Here is a 16,876-nt window from a genome sequence, read left to right as displayed (position 1 = left end):
TCTTCAGTCCCTCTCCCTGGGGCTGCTCGCAGAACTGTCAAAATCCTTCTTCCACATGGTGATGGCGGTGCCTGCTCTGCACCATCTGGCCTGCTTTGCCCAGCTTTGGGTAGATGTTCCTGCCCTTGCTTTCCCAAGTACCTCTTCTTCTGCTTTAAGGCACACTGTGCCTCTTTCTCTCTGGGATTTACAAAGAAGCTATCTCATTTGGGTTCACAGGCAGACTAGTTTCCACAGCAATGCCTCAGCTTGGATAGGGCAGTCACATTATTTTCAACTTCTCTTTTATTTTTCCACACAAGCATCTCCTGCCCTTGAAGAGCACCTCATCTAGTGTCTGCAAGGCTTCTGCTTCTTGTTTGACATCCCTTATTTACACAGCAAACAAAATGTTCCTTTTAACACACATCATGCAAACTTTATTAATGAAGAAAACAATCCCAGGGGGTCAACCCAGGGGACCCTTGAAACCTGCCAGCAAAAACTCTTCAAACGCTCAACACGACAGATCATCCAAAACAATATTTCACACAATGAAGTAAAAATAATATTTTTCTTTCACCCTTTCCAGCCGCTTTTGTGGAGAGCAGACAGAAATTATTTTCTTATTCTGCTCCCAGAGCAGAGATCTGTATGAAGCTGCGTTTATTTGTTTAACACGATGATTTCATCCTAAATGTCTTGACAGCAAATAGTTGGTGGTTTAATAAAGGCTCTTTGAAAAAAGGGCCTGAGCAGTTATTTGCACAAGGAAAATGTGAAATATGTGGCTCTCAGGAGGAGAGAGAGAAATGCCTGTTGTGATTAGGGGGTGCAGGGAAGACCCTAAAATCCCCTCTGTCTGCCAGAGTAAGAGCAGTTACTCTTGTGGCTCTTTTTCCTCATGGCCACCTAGCTGAGCTGCTGCAGCAGACCGTGGGATTGAAAGTGGTCTGACCTTGTTATTAACAAGTGACTGAGATGCCCTTTGCCCTCCAAAGCAAAAGCTCTTACAGAAGATGGAAGATCTGCTGTTCAGGAAGAACAGTTTGATTATGAAAGAAATAAATTAATGATAAACAGACTTAGGACTATCTGGAGAGCCCTGTATGACAGCCAGCAGAGAAAAATGTATGCTGAAGTTATAGGGGACCATTTCTTCATTAGCTGGAATTCCTAGCAATCAAAGAGTCCCTGAAAAGTCCACATGCACCTGTTGTCTTTGCAGAGGCATCTCTCAGGGAAAGTTTGGAACAAAGCAGATCTCACCATGTCAGTGTGTGTACACAAATACATATACCAACTGCGGGGAAGCAGTCAACATAGTTTGGAAATCAGTGGTATATGGTACCAAATAGGGAGTTTCCTTCCAAAAGGTGTGCCAATATTAAATCTCAGATGTATGTAGTTAATTTCTAAAGCTGTAATATGTTTCACATTTGTTGTTTGATTTACAACTGAAAGCAACATTTTTCAACTGCTTCTCAATTTAGCATCTCTGTGGCTGAGCAAACATGTCTAGCCACAGCAAAAGGGGACAGATCCAAATCTGAATCAGGGACTTGGGGAAAAATCTGGATTTTGTTTACATGTGCATTTTACAGTGACAGATTCAATGTCATTTGATCTCAGTCAGTATTTCTAAATTATATTATGATTTACTACATATAGAAGGAATACTAGGGAGGATTTACTATGCATACTAAGGAATATAGGCCATACCATGTATAGACCAAGATTGCACACACCATTCTCTAACATTAACAGGTTTTTAAAATAAGCTAATAGCTTTGTATAATGTTTCATGTGCTGTGTTTGTAGTTTTCAATAGCTGCTGGTGACACTAATAGGGCCCTATAATGGTGCTCTGTTACATATGTGCAAACATGTAGTAATTCTGATGAAGGTGATGCCATTAGTCCCAGTGAGACTGGGACTAATTCATCAGATGTGGGAACAGTGTTGTCTAACAGGTACCACTATTCCAACATGATGTTATAGTGAGTACAAGTATTTTTATAACACAAAAGAAGAAATCTTGTGTCCACAAAGCCATTTGGAAATACTATAATTGCCTTTTCTCATTCTACCAAAGATATTACTTACACTAACTGTCACTGAAATTTGAAATAAAGTTAATTGAGGACTTCAGTGGATTCAAGCTTTTATCCAAGGATCATTGAAGCACTTTGAAGTGAAAAATAGTCACTTACCTGCTCATTGTGCAATGTAGTACAGCAGGATGAATCAAATCAGTGAGGTTACAAAATTCAAAATTGGCTATGTAATATTCATCAAAAAATATTACTACTTATAATTATTAGTTATGATCTCTACAATAATTTCAAGTAGAAAGCCAGATAATTAAAATAAGATACCCAAACAATGTGATAATATTTAACTTTTAAAATGTGGAAAATACTTGATAAATTAAATAAAACTGGAGATAGGAGGAGGAAAAGAGTTTAAAAGATGAGACAGCTAGAGTGTAAAACTAATGCATGTTCTTTCAGAAGTATGCTGTGGGCTACCTTCATGCATTGCTCAAAAGCAGCGCAGCAGCACTCAGAATCTGGCCTCCTAATCTGTATTTTTTGCAATATGAGCTATGTACTCCTTCCTCTGCAGAGGCAAATTGAAATCAGTGTTTCCTGGGCACTACTTGTTGAGCACTCAGATAAGCAAACACTGGGAAGGTGAACAGACTTGAAGACACATTCAGCAGTGTCTGTCTGATGTTGACAAATTTAGGGAATAGCAGAAGGGAGGCTGCTCCAGGTACGTATAATACAAGCACTGCAAGCATCTCAGAAAAAAAAATCACTGCTCTATAATTTCTATGCTTTTATTACTATTTTTAGAGCTATCATCCATGCATAACTGACAAAAATTATAGGGAAAAATAACTTTTTTTTATACTCACAAACCAAGAAAATCTGCTTTGTAATATCTCACTTGGAGATAGCCATGGCTGCTGTGATCACAATATTGAGGAATTTGGGACTCATTTGAACACGCTGAAGGTTAGTATGAGGCAAAGGTTTTAGATTTGGTGAGGTTTTAGAATAGCAAATTTCAGCTCACTCAGAGCTCTACTGAGAGGGATTCCATGGTAAGCTTTCATGGAGGACAGAGAAGCTATCAAGTGCTGGGAATTTTTTTTAAGAATGTGCCCCTTGATTACTGTCTATACCAAAGTAACCTTCTTGGTTGATATAGGATGAGAGGTGGACATTATCTACCTGGACTTTTGCAAGGCTTTTGCTACCACTTACCACTGCCTCCGGCTACGAGAAACTGCTGTATTGTGATCTGGACATGTGGTTCATGTAGTGTGTGAGCAACTGGCTGGTGGTGTTGGTAAATAGCTCCTTTTCACACTGGCAACAACTGCAGTTCCTCAGGGTTGATATTGTGCTCAGTGCTGTTTAGTATATCCATAAGTGATCTGGAAGATGGGATCAAGTGTGACCCAATGAAATTTGCTGAAGATAACAAACTCCAAGAGGAAGTGGACACTTTGTGGGACACACCCTGCAGGAAGGCCTGAATAAGCTGGAAGAGTGGGTTAATGAGGACCTCACAAATTTCAGCAAAAATGAGTACAAGATATTCCTTGTGGAACACCTGGAAAAATGTACTCCAGAAGTGCATCATGGGCTGGGATCTGTCCATCTGGGGAGCAGCTCTGTGGGAAGGGACCTGGGGTCCTGGTGCACAAAGTTCAGTTTGAGTGACAGTGGGCTGCTGTGGTACAGAAAGGTGACAGGAGACCGGGTGACATCAAGGGCATCACCAGCGGAGATGATCAAGCCATTATCCTGCTCTATTCAGTGCTTGTCTGGCCTCACCTGGAATCTTGTGCTCAGTTTTGGTGCCTGTTGTACAAAATAGATGTGGACAGGCTGCAGGGGGTCCAGAAAAAATCACAAGGGTGATCAAAGGCCTGCGAATCCTGACATGTGAGGAATGGCTGAGAGAACTGGCTTTGTTCAGCCTTGAGACAGGGAAGATTTTGGGGAGACTTTATCACCATGTTCCAGTATTTAAAGCCTAGGTACAAAGAAGATAGAGCTCCTTTTTTACAGAGAGTCACAGGGAAAATATAAGGGCTATGGGATACAAATTATGCCTGGGGGGCCTCTGATTAGATGCAAGAGAAAAAATTTTCACAAAAAGAACAATCAACCTGCAGCATGAACTCCACATGGAAGTGGTGGATTCTGCAGCATAGAATAGCACTTCTAAGAACAAGCTGGACAGGGTGGTGGGCCATGTGGTAGAGACTGTGCTTTTGCCAAGATTAGACTTGAAAATCCTTGAGGTCTCCACCTGGCATTCCATAGTTCTATGATTTTGGGCACACAATCCCTTTATCAGAGGGCAGTGTTAGTTATGATATATATGACCTATACATGGCCAAACTGGTCTTTTTGCTTAGGCTTGGTACCATACTGTAGAAACAAATCCTGAAAAGCAAGGCTGAGTGATAGGAAGGTAAGAACACATAACCATGAAAGCTAACCTGACTGACAGCATATGTTCCATGTCCATAATGAACCTGCAGCTGCATTAACCTGCAGCTGATCTGAGGAGCAGCTGAGAAACACCATTGTCTTCATTGTTGTCATCATATCAAACACAAAAGCATATACACAAAATTTGGACCACTCAGAAATAGTGAATTTATGATAAGCCTTTGCAATTTCCCAGTAGCAAGCCCAGCTAAAATCAAAGTGTTTTCAGACAGGAGTGTTTTAAACATCTTACATTATTTTATCTCCAGACATATACTGGATAGAAATATGTATATCAGTTTTTACTGTGAGACCTTGCAAGTCCTGATATATTGGTGGAGCCTTTGCACACTGTAATTTTTCCTTAAAACCTGCATGATTTGTCCTTTGCAATCGCAGCCTCTGTGGTGATTTCCACCACTTGCTTTTCTGTTCACAGCTTGCTTTACATCCAAGAACCAGAAAACTTCCTTTTCTGCCCATTTCTGTTTTCCTGAAATCTTTTATGGCACGCAGAAAGGGATAAAGGCAAAAAATGCCCACAGATCTCCCCTCTGTGATTCTTTAACAAGGTATGCCCTGTGATAGGAGAAGATATTCTCATCCCCTTGAAAGGAAAAAGGCTGTCCTAGATACTGGTTCAGATATCTCCTGATTAGCATATGGACTGATGAGTACATTGAAATAGCAACCAGAAAAGTAAGATCTTAAACTGAAAAATCTGGTAGTTCCCCATTTCTGTTACAGTCATGCAATTGGTGAGATATTTTACTCAGAACACTGGGAGTTAGTTTTGATATATAAGTTCCATCTGTAACATAGGAATGAACAAACCAGTGCTAGTGGTTGAAAAGCTGTAAAATGTCACTTATATGTGTGACACATTTCTTCACATGTTGATTGCACAGCTCTACCTAAGAATAGTATGTCTTTCTCAGTAAAACCACAGTAGAATAAGTACTTACAGCACAATCCAATTTTTAAAATCATAATCAACACATTTAATTATTTACAGAGTTTTATACTGAAGCAAACCCTAAAGGACTCAGAAATCTGTTTAAAAGTCTGAAGATAATTGGAATACAGAGAATATTTCCAATAAGCAATGTGGACTATATTTAGCTTAACTAGGTTGCCTGACTTCTTAAATTTGCTTTGCACCACCCTAAAATTAGATGGATGTCTCATGGCCTGAGGACCAGGGAGTCACAGATATGTTGTGGCTCTCATTCCACCACCAGGCTAGTCCTGAAAATCTGATATCCAGTGCTAAAGAACAGGAGACTCCTTCAATAATGAATAGTAAATATCTGCCTGCAAAGCAATGTCCTACTGTCAGTGTCATGGCTCAAGGCTTGCAAGGCCACATAGAATAAGAATGTACCTCCAGCAGAGCACGTATGAAGACTATGCCTAGTTCATAGTAGCTTAGATGAATTTCAGTAGGTTGCAATATTTTCTGATGAAGTCAGAATGCCTATATTTTAATAATTATTTGAGAGTTATTACATCTGATGAATCTTTTTGGATGTGTTGGTGTTAGACCGACATATTCAAAGTCCAATGAATTGCTCTTCAGAAAGCAACTCTGACTAGGAAAATTATCCAACATGTTGTTTGACAACTGCTGCTGAGGAACTATTAAGCAGTCAATAAATCAACACTGGCCTTTCCAAATCTCATGCTACATACAGCAATGTTCCATCCACACATGAAAAGGTGAGGTTTGCAAACATAATGGACTTGAAAGAACTTAGTGTCCTTGGGGCAAGACATCTATATAGCTAAAGAAATGGAATTCATAACAAAAATCAGCCCCATATCAAATGAATAGGCAGGATGAGAAAAGCAATCTTCTCTTTAGCAAACAGACAGAAATGTAGCTTACTTTTCTGTGCCTAACTTTTGCCATTGATGTTTGAGACATTAATGTCTTGGCCTAATTATTCCCTTCAAGGTTCACAAGGTAGTGTTAAGCAAATTTCAGATATAGGGAAACCTGGCTGACATTTCTTAACTGACACAATCACTCTCTGTCACGCTTTGGAAAAATTAAAATAATAAATAAAATATAATGAAAAAGTACAGTTTTAAAGTGCAGCAGCTGGAACAAGGGTATGGTAGTGTATATGGCAACTATTAGTATGTTCTTAAATAGCAGTCAAAATGTTTACTTTCTTTAGATTACGTAACATTCTCTATTAGGTACATGAAAATATCATTGTTTTACAACATGCTTTTCATTGAGCTTTGTATTGTCAGTCACCCCAGTTTTTTGGCAGTCGTATAATAATAATAATAATAATAATAATAATAATAATAATAATAATAATAATAATAATAATAATAATATAAGATTTCAGAAGCAGTTTCACTGCTCTAGCAAAGACCATAGTATAACAGACATAATATCTGAAAAGAAATATATATGCTAGTCTAAACCAAAGGGAAAAATAATAATTCAGCCTTATACAATTCATTTTAATGCATTAGAGCAGTGAAAGATGTAAGAAAGTCAAATTCTTTGCAGTGCCTCAATGTAGTGGAAGATGAGCTCATACACTGTGACCTATCTTGCATAACTCTTCATTTCACAGGTTCTCTAATTTAACTGAAGTAGATAATGTAAAGAAAGGATCAGTGTCCTAGCAACCATTGCTCAGCAGTGGTTTTAAGAGCATTTTTGAAAAAAAATATGACACTTCTGTTTGCAGAAACTGCCCTTCAGCAGTGAGCACACATAAGCTTTAGCAAACACCTTGATATAAATGATGGCACCTGCTGGAGGGAGAAGTGATCATCCACACAGGTGTTTTTAGTAAGGAAGCATAAGCTGAGAGATGGCTGTGCAGAGAGAAAACAGGCTGTCATCTCATTGGAAAATAAACCTTCAAAGCATCTACTAGCCAGTCATATAAGAATCAATGGTTTATTCCAGCAAGGATACCTGTCTAATTGCATGTGGATTCAACTCTGGTAAATAAAAGTTTTCTTATTTAGACTGCAATTTTATACAATAACAAACCCCTGTGAAGGATCTGCAGTGCCTTCTTCTGTCACTGTTTAACTCTTACAAACTTCATGGACAAAGGGCATTCTCTGTACTCTCATTTCACTGGCTTAAAGAACAGACAAACAAAAAATTAACTGTATTTGAAAATACAGGTGTTTAGAAAGTGTTTATGTGTTCCAGACAACATCTCAGGGATGGAGTGAATACTGTTCTTATTTTTAGGCTGCCAAGGACTAAAAAAAAATCTTAAAGAACTACTTCCCTGACACCAAAAAATATCTTCTTATTTTTGCAGATCTCAGCTGATGTCAGCTATTTCCCCTGCCAACCTAATCCTGACAGTGTGATTTTAGGATCTGGGCAAGGTATTGATGTCATGCAATGATTCAAACATGATATATGGCAGATGGAACCTGGCAACTGGACCTTGTGCCCCACTTGTGAGTGATGCTCGGGGTGTCCTCATGTTCAGTAGTGCTTTGCCCACTCTGCTCCTTCATGATGCCAGTGCATCTCACTCCATTGCCCTGAGGGCACAACAAACTTACAGTAGGTTTTTTTTGTTTATTGTAAAAATTAACACATTGATTTAAATGATCAAATACTCCATTAAATCCACTATACTATTTATTATTTACTATCACTCCTGTTATTACTGCTATGGTTGGTTCTGTGGGATTGCTGAGAAATGAAAGAGAGGGGTGTGTGGGTGACAGAATCAAGCATTATAATGAAAATAAAGGGAAAGAAAAGTTGGGATTTGCAAAAGGTCAGGGATATCTAGAAAAACTTAAAATCCTAGACAAAGGTTGAACACTTAAATTTACTTTATATGTGTAACCCATCACTAGAAGTCCCTCATGAAATATGCTGCTGAACTAACAAATCTGTTTAAGCTTCTTAACTTCTATGTGTCTGTGATTGCTACAATTTCAAACATTATAGGAAAATGACACCTCACAGTATTTATTTGCAAATATGTTGTGAATTTCTCCTCACTAGATGCACCTGGTCTGTAATCCTTACTCCCTTTTCTTGTGTTTCACTGGAGTTTTTTCTACAGTTTAGCCATTGATTAAGATATCTTCACTTTTTTTTTTCTCTGTATTTTCTTAGAAAGAAAGACTAAGCATCAGCCATGAGGTTCAACACCCAGGAAGATAAAAACAAAGAATAGAGAGACAGGTGAAAAAAGGAGCAGAAGTAGCTTTTGATAGTGTCTCTCACAATATCCTTCTGGACAAAATGTCCAGCCCACAGCTGAATAACCATGTTATGCAATGGGAGAGCAACTGGCTCACAGGATGAGTGTAAAGGGAGGGACATCAGGCTGGCAACCTGCCACTAGTGGGGATCCTCAGGGCTCTATCCTAGACCCTGTGCTCTTCAGCATCTTCATTAATGACACGGATGAAGGACTGGAAAGAATACTGTGTTTGCTGACAACACTTAATTGAGAAGAGTTGCTGACTGCCTCGTGGGGAGGGAGGATTTGCAGACACTTTGACTAACTAGATGTGGACAGTGACCAACAGTATGAAGCACAGCAAGGACAGGTGCCAGATCCTGCCCCTGGGATGGGGCAGCTTGTGGGTGAGATTGCAGAATGTGAAGATGGAGAGAAATGCTGTGGAAAGGGACCAGTGGGTCCTGGTCAATGGCAGGTTGAACTTGACTCAGCAGTGCCCTGGCAGCCAGGAGGGCCACCCGTGTCCTGGGGGCATCAGGCCCAGCATGGCCAGCCGGGCAAGGGAGGGGATTGTCCTGCTGTGCTCTGCACTGGGGCAGCCTCACCTCCAGTGCTGGGGGCAGCTCTGGGTGCCACAGTGTAAGAGAGACATTGAGCTGTTAGAGAATGTCCAAAGGAGGCACACCAAGACGGCAAAGGGGAAGCCATCGATGGATCTGGAGGGAAAAAAAAGGTGCTGCTGAGGACACTTGGTCATTCAGCCTGGAAGAGAGGAGCCTGAGGGGACACACCACTGTGGCCTTCAACATCCTCAAAAGGGGAAGATGAATGGCACTTCAGGTGCAGTGGCAACTACCAATAGCTTCACACTCATAACCAGGGATGGGAATTGAGGAGGTGGCATGAAGCTGTGTCAGGGGAGGTTTAGGTTGGAAAAGATTCTTCAACCAGAAAGTGGTAGAGCACTACAAGAGGCTCCCCAGGGAAGTGGTCACAGCACCAAGCCTGACAGAGTTCAAGAAGCCTTTAGACAACACCCTCAGGCTCTCAGACACGTGGAGCGATTCTTGGGGCGTCCTGTGCAGGGGCATGAGTTGGACACCATGAGCTTTGTGGATCTCTTCCAACTCAGCTTATTCTGTGATTCTGTGATTCTATGATAAGTAAAACTGTGAAATAGCATTCCTTTTCCTAGGATCAATTAACTATGTGGCAAAATGTAGCAGAAGTAGGGAAAAAAGAAGTGGTTTCTTAGGATTTGTCTTGTCACATAGCCATAGGCCTGGCTCTGTTTAATTACATGTTTTCTCACTTTTGGACGTTTGAAAAGTGTCCCAGCTATTTTTTTTCTTGGTGTTTCTGTGGCTTTTTAATCACCCAGGACTTTCTGACTTCTTGTTTCTAGCTTTATGGCATTTTGTGGGAGTAATATACACTGTTTTCCTTGCTGGTTTTTCTGTTAGGCAACTCTAAAGGGCCTCTTTGGTTTGGCAGCTTAGCACTGATTTTGTGGCCTATAAATGATTACTTGTTTGCTTAGCTCTGACGTCACTACTTCTCTGGACTTTTTTCTTAACATGTAGTTCTTGCTTCTCTTTCCCTGGTGTAGGCAATCCTGCTGTTATTTCAGAGCCAGACGGACCTGACCTGCCTTGGGGTGGTACCCAGGTTCACATGTGTGCCCAGGAAGGGGAACCTCATACTGCAGTGGGAACAAGTGACTGCCTGGCTGGAACGCCTCACCCTGCAGGCAGCAGGCACTGACTGCTGTGCTGTGCTGACAGGAAGCAGACCCTGACCCAAATGGAGCTCTAGAGCCAGCTGCCTGAAGCCAAAATGATCACTCTGTTAGAGGTTCCCTCTGGACATGCAGGCTGCCTTCCATCGTATTCTTTTTTCTGGATCCTGCTCTCATTACAGTGAGCTGGGTCTCTGCTTCTGGCCTGCTATACAAACCACAAGTTCATATCACTTCATTTAAGTAACTTGTTCACTATAATAGAGGAATTTTTGGGGGAACAGAGATGAGTAGTAGTGTTACAAGAATTTCAACTACCTTAACCTTGAGATCATGTCTTTATAACTCATCTTATTCCTTGCATGCCTTGCAATTTCTTCAATAAATGAAACAAAAGGCTTCCAGACAGCTGATTTTTTGGTAAACAAACCTATTTTATTTCCCAAGTATCACATCCCATGCTCTGACTGTTAAAATACACCTGTAAAGAAAAAACAGCATGTAAACATGCAATTGGGCTACCTCATAATGCCACCACATAAGGTGGGGTGTGTGTATATGAAATAAGTTCTACAAATTTCTTTCTTTTTTAGATTTTGAGTTCTTGGCACAGTCTTTATGTTTTATCAAAAATGTACTCCCTTTCTTTATGAAATTAATCTAATTCCTACCAGTTTGAAAAATGAATGGGGTTGGACATTTCAAACTCTAAGCATAGATCTTAATCACAAACCTAACACAGCAAATGTAAAATTGGCCTGTCATCCTTCTGTACGGGCTGTGCTATTCTAAAAGCAGATATGCACAATTCCCAAGGCCTTCACTGCCATTCTGCTGTGTGGGACCTCCTGAACTCAATCACTGGTTTTCAAGAAGAGCTTTTTCCAAGTCCTTAGAACTCATCTGTTCTTCTCTTTCCTTTTCTAATCTATTCATTTGCCCAACTCATCACAAGCAAGTTTTACACTACTCTCTTGCTTTCCTCTGCATTAATGGAATGACTTAGCTTGCTCTACATGTGGTAGGTGAGCCTACTACATGTATGACCTGCTTGTAAATGATCCTGATACTTTTAAATCAGCAGCAAATTCCAGATTAAAAATTAGCAGCTTTACACTGAGGAAGCCTAGTCATAAAACCATCCATTTTTTACATCTAGGTGTTCTTAACCTGTATCATTTAGCTGATCTGTTGCTGTGGTTGTTGTTGTGGGTGTTTTCCAAGTGGCAGTGAATGAAAAGAAAGATTAAGAAACCTGTAAGCATGTAACTTACACTTTTGTGCCATACAGATACTGTCTATGTGCTATCTGTATGGCACAAAAATCAATATATATCTACTAGGGTTTTTTGTTTCACTTATCTCCTCACTAAGAGCCTTCAAAATTTTAAAAGTTGAATGCATTATCTTAGGACCAATGACAACTGATTTATCATTTTATAGGACAGGAATTGTAAAGTCCTTTTACATTCCTCATGGCAGAAACAGAAAAATGAGTAAGCCAGTCGGAAAAATTTTCTTTCCAGATTCAGTACTATTGCTATGCCACTAAAATGTCACATTGCTAGGTGTCTGAAAAAGTCTTTCCTTGGAAATGTAAAAAATTTACAATTACTGCTTCTCAGAGAAATGGCAGCCAGGTCAGGTTACAAGAAAGCTGCTCAGCCACTGCACTATCTTCTGAAGGTGTGGGGCAAATGGGACAGAGCTGCAAGGAGTCCTGTCCACCTTACAGCTCCCCATTCACAGCTAGGTTCCTTCTCTGACCTTGCAATTTCAGTATCCTGCATGAAATTCTGTCTGGTTTTGGTAAGAAGGCCTATTTTTGAAAGCAATTGGAATGTGAGAAACCCGGAGTCCCTGTCGGAATCAGTGTCTGGTGCCAGGCAAGGATCCAGCACTGAAGGTCTGTGTCAATAGACAGTTGCCCTAAATGAGCATCCCTGCAGTAGATAGGTTCTTGTAAGCTGTCCACAAAAATTTAGCTGTTTCCCTTTCAGTGAGTATAGCAATTAACAGGGTATTTTTAGCACAGCTGCCTTTTACCATATGATCAGCATCTAGAAGTAAAGCTACAGTCAGCACTGTTCAACAAATAGGTCCTGCAGCTCACCAGCAAGTTCTCCATGGGTCACCTGTGGCCATGACCAGCTTGGCAAAATGTGCTTCCAGCTGCTCAGGCAAGTGGCAGCTCAAAGGAGGAAGAGAGGCAGACTCAAGCACAGACCTGGCAGAGCATCAGCTTGGCACAGATCGTCTCGACACTTGAGGATGACAGCCTTGGTCACTGTCGGATCCTTTGTTTATTTCTTGCTACAGACTCCCTCTTTTATGGCACTAAGAAATTATTTCACAGTCTGTCTTCCTGTTGGAAACTGCTAGCACTCATCACTACTTCTCTGCTTCTCCTGTTTCCCCACTACTCTTACAGGCAGACACATACCTTTTCCCTCCACAGATGTTTCCTATGTGGATCCCTCTTGATTCTGTGTGTTTCACTGGTATCCAAGCTCATTTTCTCCATCCCAGGCTCTTTTATTTGTTCTTCTCTTGAATGATTTTACATAACATTCCAAATGACGTTTTTATTGCAGTATTTTCATGGTCCAGCAAAATTTGCCAAGGGAGGTGTTTTACAAATAATATTATTACTTTGAAGATTTAGTCCTGTGGAATGACAGAACATGTGGTTATGTTTAAATACATTTGTTTTCACTGTGTGTCCTCTATTATGATTTTGCCTCACTGTGTGATATTGGTGCACTAAGTGGTATTTATCTGTAAGATACCAACAACATGAGCTGATTCAAGTGCAACACGTTGGATTGTCTCCCTCTGAGACATGGAGGCGATACTTCAACATAACCTTGCCTGACCTTCCAGGGGACTCTTCTAAATCCAAGGCAGAACTAGTGACTGTACTGATCCAGGACAGCAGCCTGAGAAGGTTCTCATTATACTTTCAGAACCATGCCTGATCAGGTCAGTTGGTCCAGATTCTACTTAAAGACCTGGTCTCTGAAGCTTCAAAAGCTTCTGGAGTTTCTGAGCTGTGAGAGCACGGATACCTCCTGTGTGCAGTAAGAGAGCACACCATGGCAAAGTGCGCAGGGTAGCTGGCATATCTCTGCTCAAGTGTTCTCTACAGGCTGTTTCTAGGTCAACAGGTTTGGGGCCGACAGAGAAGGGAAAATAGCGATGCAGTTAACACACTGAGAAGACTCAGGGTTTCTGTCTTCATTGGTCTGATAAAAACATTGGTCTTGTCACATAAAAGAAGCATTACAGGAATATTTATATTTAAATAATGCACAAAAGATGAGATTGGCAGTGGGCTGCATGCAGCTGAGAGGCCAGGCCAGACAGCAGCCAGAAGGAGTATATAGAAACAATCTGATGGAAACTGAGCTGGGAAATAGTGAGTAACTTGTCTTCAGATAATTATAAGGGCAGATATTCTCTGAGAAGGTTTCAGAGTCAGAAGGCTATCTCTTAAACACAAGGTTTATTCCTCTAAAATTAAACTATTGTGTAAAGAAAAATATAAAAGGGATAGTTTAGCGTGATCTCTATTGCCCACTTAAGTGGGCTTTGTGTTTTCATCTAGAATATTGGAAACAGATTTGAATTAATTTTTTTGGTCAGCTTGTGGACCACAGACCTGCAAGTTTCTGTATTATTTTAATAAGTTGACTAAGAAAGGCACCTGTGCAAGTTGCAAGACTACATGTGGGGTTCAGTAATCAACAGCTCTCCAGTGGAAGTTTATTTTTGGCATCACAGACTCAAAAAGGTCAAAAACTGTATGTTGAAGGTAATAATAGCTATTTAATTGCTTATGTGCATGTCCTTCTCGGGATGTTGTGGTGACCAGAGCAAGAGGAATATTCCAGCCAGGAGCTCCAAGATCTCTGTGCACAAAACTTCTACCACCATATATTTAAAACTTCCCTGCATGCATGGTGTTTTGAATTTGTTCAGTGTTGCTAGAAATGACCACACTTCATAGATGTAGGCTTTGAGCCATACAGAGCTCTAGATCCAATGAAATGCATGTGAAAGAAAAATGATGTGAAAGAAAAAAGCTGATGCCTGGATATAATTTACAGTTCTCTCCTTTAAGACTTCTAGTCCTCACAAAATGCTTTCTTCTACCACGCTTGGGCAAAGTTTAATCCTGTTCCAATCTTAAGAGTACTGGAGCAACTCTAACTTAAATATCTTTAGCTCAGATAAAATTAGGTTTTTTTATAAATGTTCAAGGTCACTTTCATTGTTCATTGTATCTAAAGGCAAAGAAATAACTAAGTGTGTGTCTGGACTTTAGGGCAGGCATAAATTCAGTCAAAACACAAACAGCTTTCTTTCCCCATCTTTGTATTTATCACAGGCAGAAAATTGCCTGCTCCCAAAACAGAGATGACCAGTTTCTAAGTTTCATCTGCAAAGGATGCTCACTGTATCCAGTGGCATAAATGAAGCAAAAACTCCAGAAAATCCTTCATGTGCATATCCTCATGACAGAGAAAAATGGCTCTTTCAGTTTTTCTCAAGCTATTTCCTACACATTATTAGGTTAAAAGAAGACGTCAGAACACAAGTATCTACATAAGGCCTAATACTGATTCCCAGCCCCACATTCCGTCTGGATAATTTCTGCTTAAACACTCACTCTCAGGAGTTCCCTGCTTTCTTTTATGCCAAAAACCTGGAGAATTGATAGATTTATCTCTGGTGAAAGACCCGTTATAAAAAGAAACAAATACTCTTCTGATAGATTTTATTCACAGACATTCTGGGGACACTGATGAAGTTACAGACCTGCTTCCCCAGGCTTTGTAAAACCTGGCAAGCAGCTCTTCATATTCATAATGAATGGATATCTGTGATTATCAAGAAGATGTTTTTAAACATGCTGTCTTTTGAGAAGGGAAAAATGTTTCCCATCTCTCTTCCTTCCACTTTTCTTGTCTGGTTGATTCTTTTACATCAATTGACAGCTTTGACAAGGATATTGTTAACTCAATTATGAACAGTAGAAAGAATAGTCATTTTTACTTGATCTGCTCTTTCTTCAAGCTCAGCATCTTGCAATCTCTCATAGATAGACTTGAGAAAATGAGTAATATGACACATGAGAAAATCAGTAATATAACAGTGCTCCACTACCACTGCTGAAACTTCTATCTGTCCTCCTTCATCTCCATGACTATGCAGTCTGCCAGTAGGTTTCAGAGTCCATAAATGTGCTCAGATCCTCCATAAACTGCAAAAAGTGCATTGTGCAACATTTTGGTTTCCCAAGAAACGACACCTGAAATTTCTGCCCAGGTCCTCTTCTCTGTGAGTCTGCCAAGGTTTATGTGAAAAACATCCTTGCACCAACAGTGACTGGAAACCCCCTCTTGGTTCCCAGAGGATGATCATGGGTGCTCTGGGCCATGCCATTCTGAGCCTTCCTTCCACTGCCCGTGTATTGTGAAAGCAAGGCAGGGATGCATCACCCTCATGTTGGAGATATGCCTTCTCTCAAACCTGGACATATTTATTATGCCTGGGAGGGAAAGAGCTTTGGGCACTCTCCTGGATTAATCCCACCTGACAACTAAATACCATACAAGTGATCACTCATTTCTCCTCCCTGATGGGGGAGGAGAATCTGAATAAGAGGTAAATCTCTGTCCTGGTTTCAGCCAGGGTAGATTTAATTTCTTTCCAGTAGCTCTGACAGTGCTGTGTTTTGAATTCCAAATGAGAATGATGTTGATAACACACTGATGTTCTGATGTGTTGCTAAGTTGTGCTTATCCTAAGTCAAGGACTTTTTTTTCACCTTGACTTATGCTCTGCCAGTGAGGAGATAAAAAAAAAAACAAACTGGGAGGGAGCATAGCTGGGACAGGTAACCCAAACTGCCTAAAGGGGTACTCCACATCACAGAAGGTCATGCCCAGTATATAAAGTGGGGGGAATGACTCAGAAGAGGGGCTAGTCTGGGGGAAGGAGAGTCTGGCATCAATCATCAGGTGGTGAATTGTATTGTGCACCACTTGTTTTCCCCTTTTTTATTATCATTATTATGATAATTTACCATTATTTTTGTATTTTACTTTATCTTCAATTATCGAACCATTCTTGCCTTAACCTACAAGTTTTACTTGGACTGTCCTCCCATTCCACAGATGCAGGGGGGAGAGAAGTGGGTTGAGCAAATGGCTGTGTGGTGCTGACTTTTCAGCTGGAGTTAAACCATGACAACATCATGGGCTGAGATGAGAACTATATTATAATTGAAACAAGAATGTAACTATACAATAATTAGAAAGTAGTAGTAGTAGTAGTAGTAGTAGTAGTAGTAGTAGTAGTAGTAGTAGTAATAGTAATAGTAATGAAAAGGAGAGAGAGAAAGGGAACCCAATATAAGCAAGTGATACAACTGC

Source organism: Molothrus aeneus, chromosome Z, assembly GCF_037042795.1.
Source record: "Molothrus aeneus isolate 106 chromosome Z, BPBGC_Maene_1.0, whole genome shotgun sequence".
Taxonomy (NCBI): domain Eukaryota; kingdom Metazoa; phylum Chordata; class Aves; order Passeriformes; family Icteridae; genus Molothrus; species Molothrus aeneus.
Note: the sequence above shows the minus strand (reverse complement) of the source record.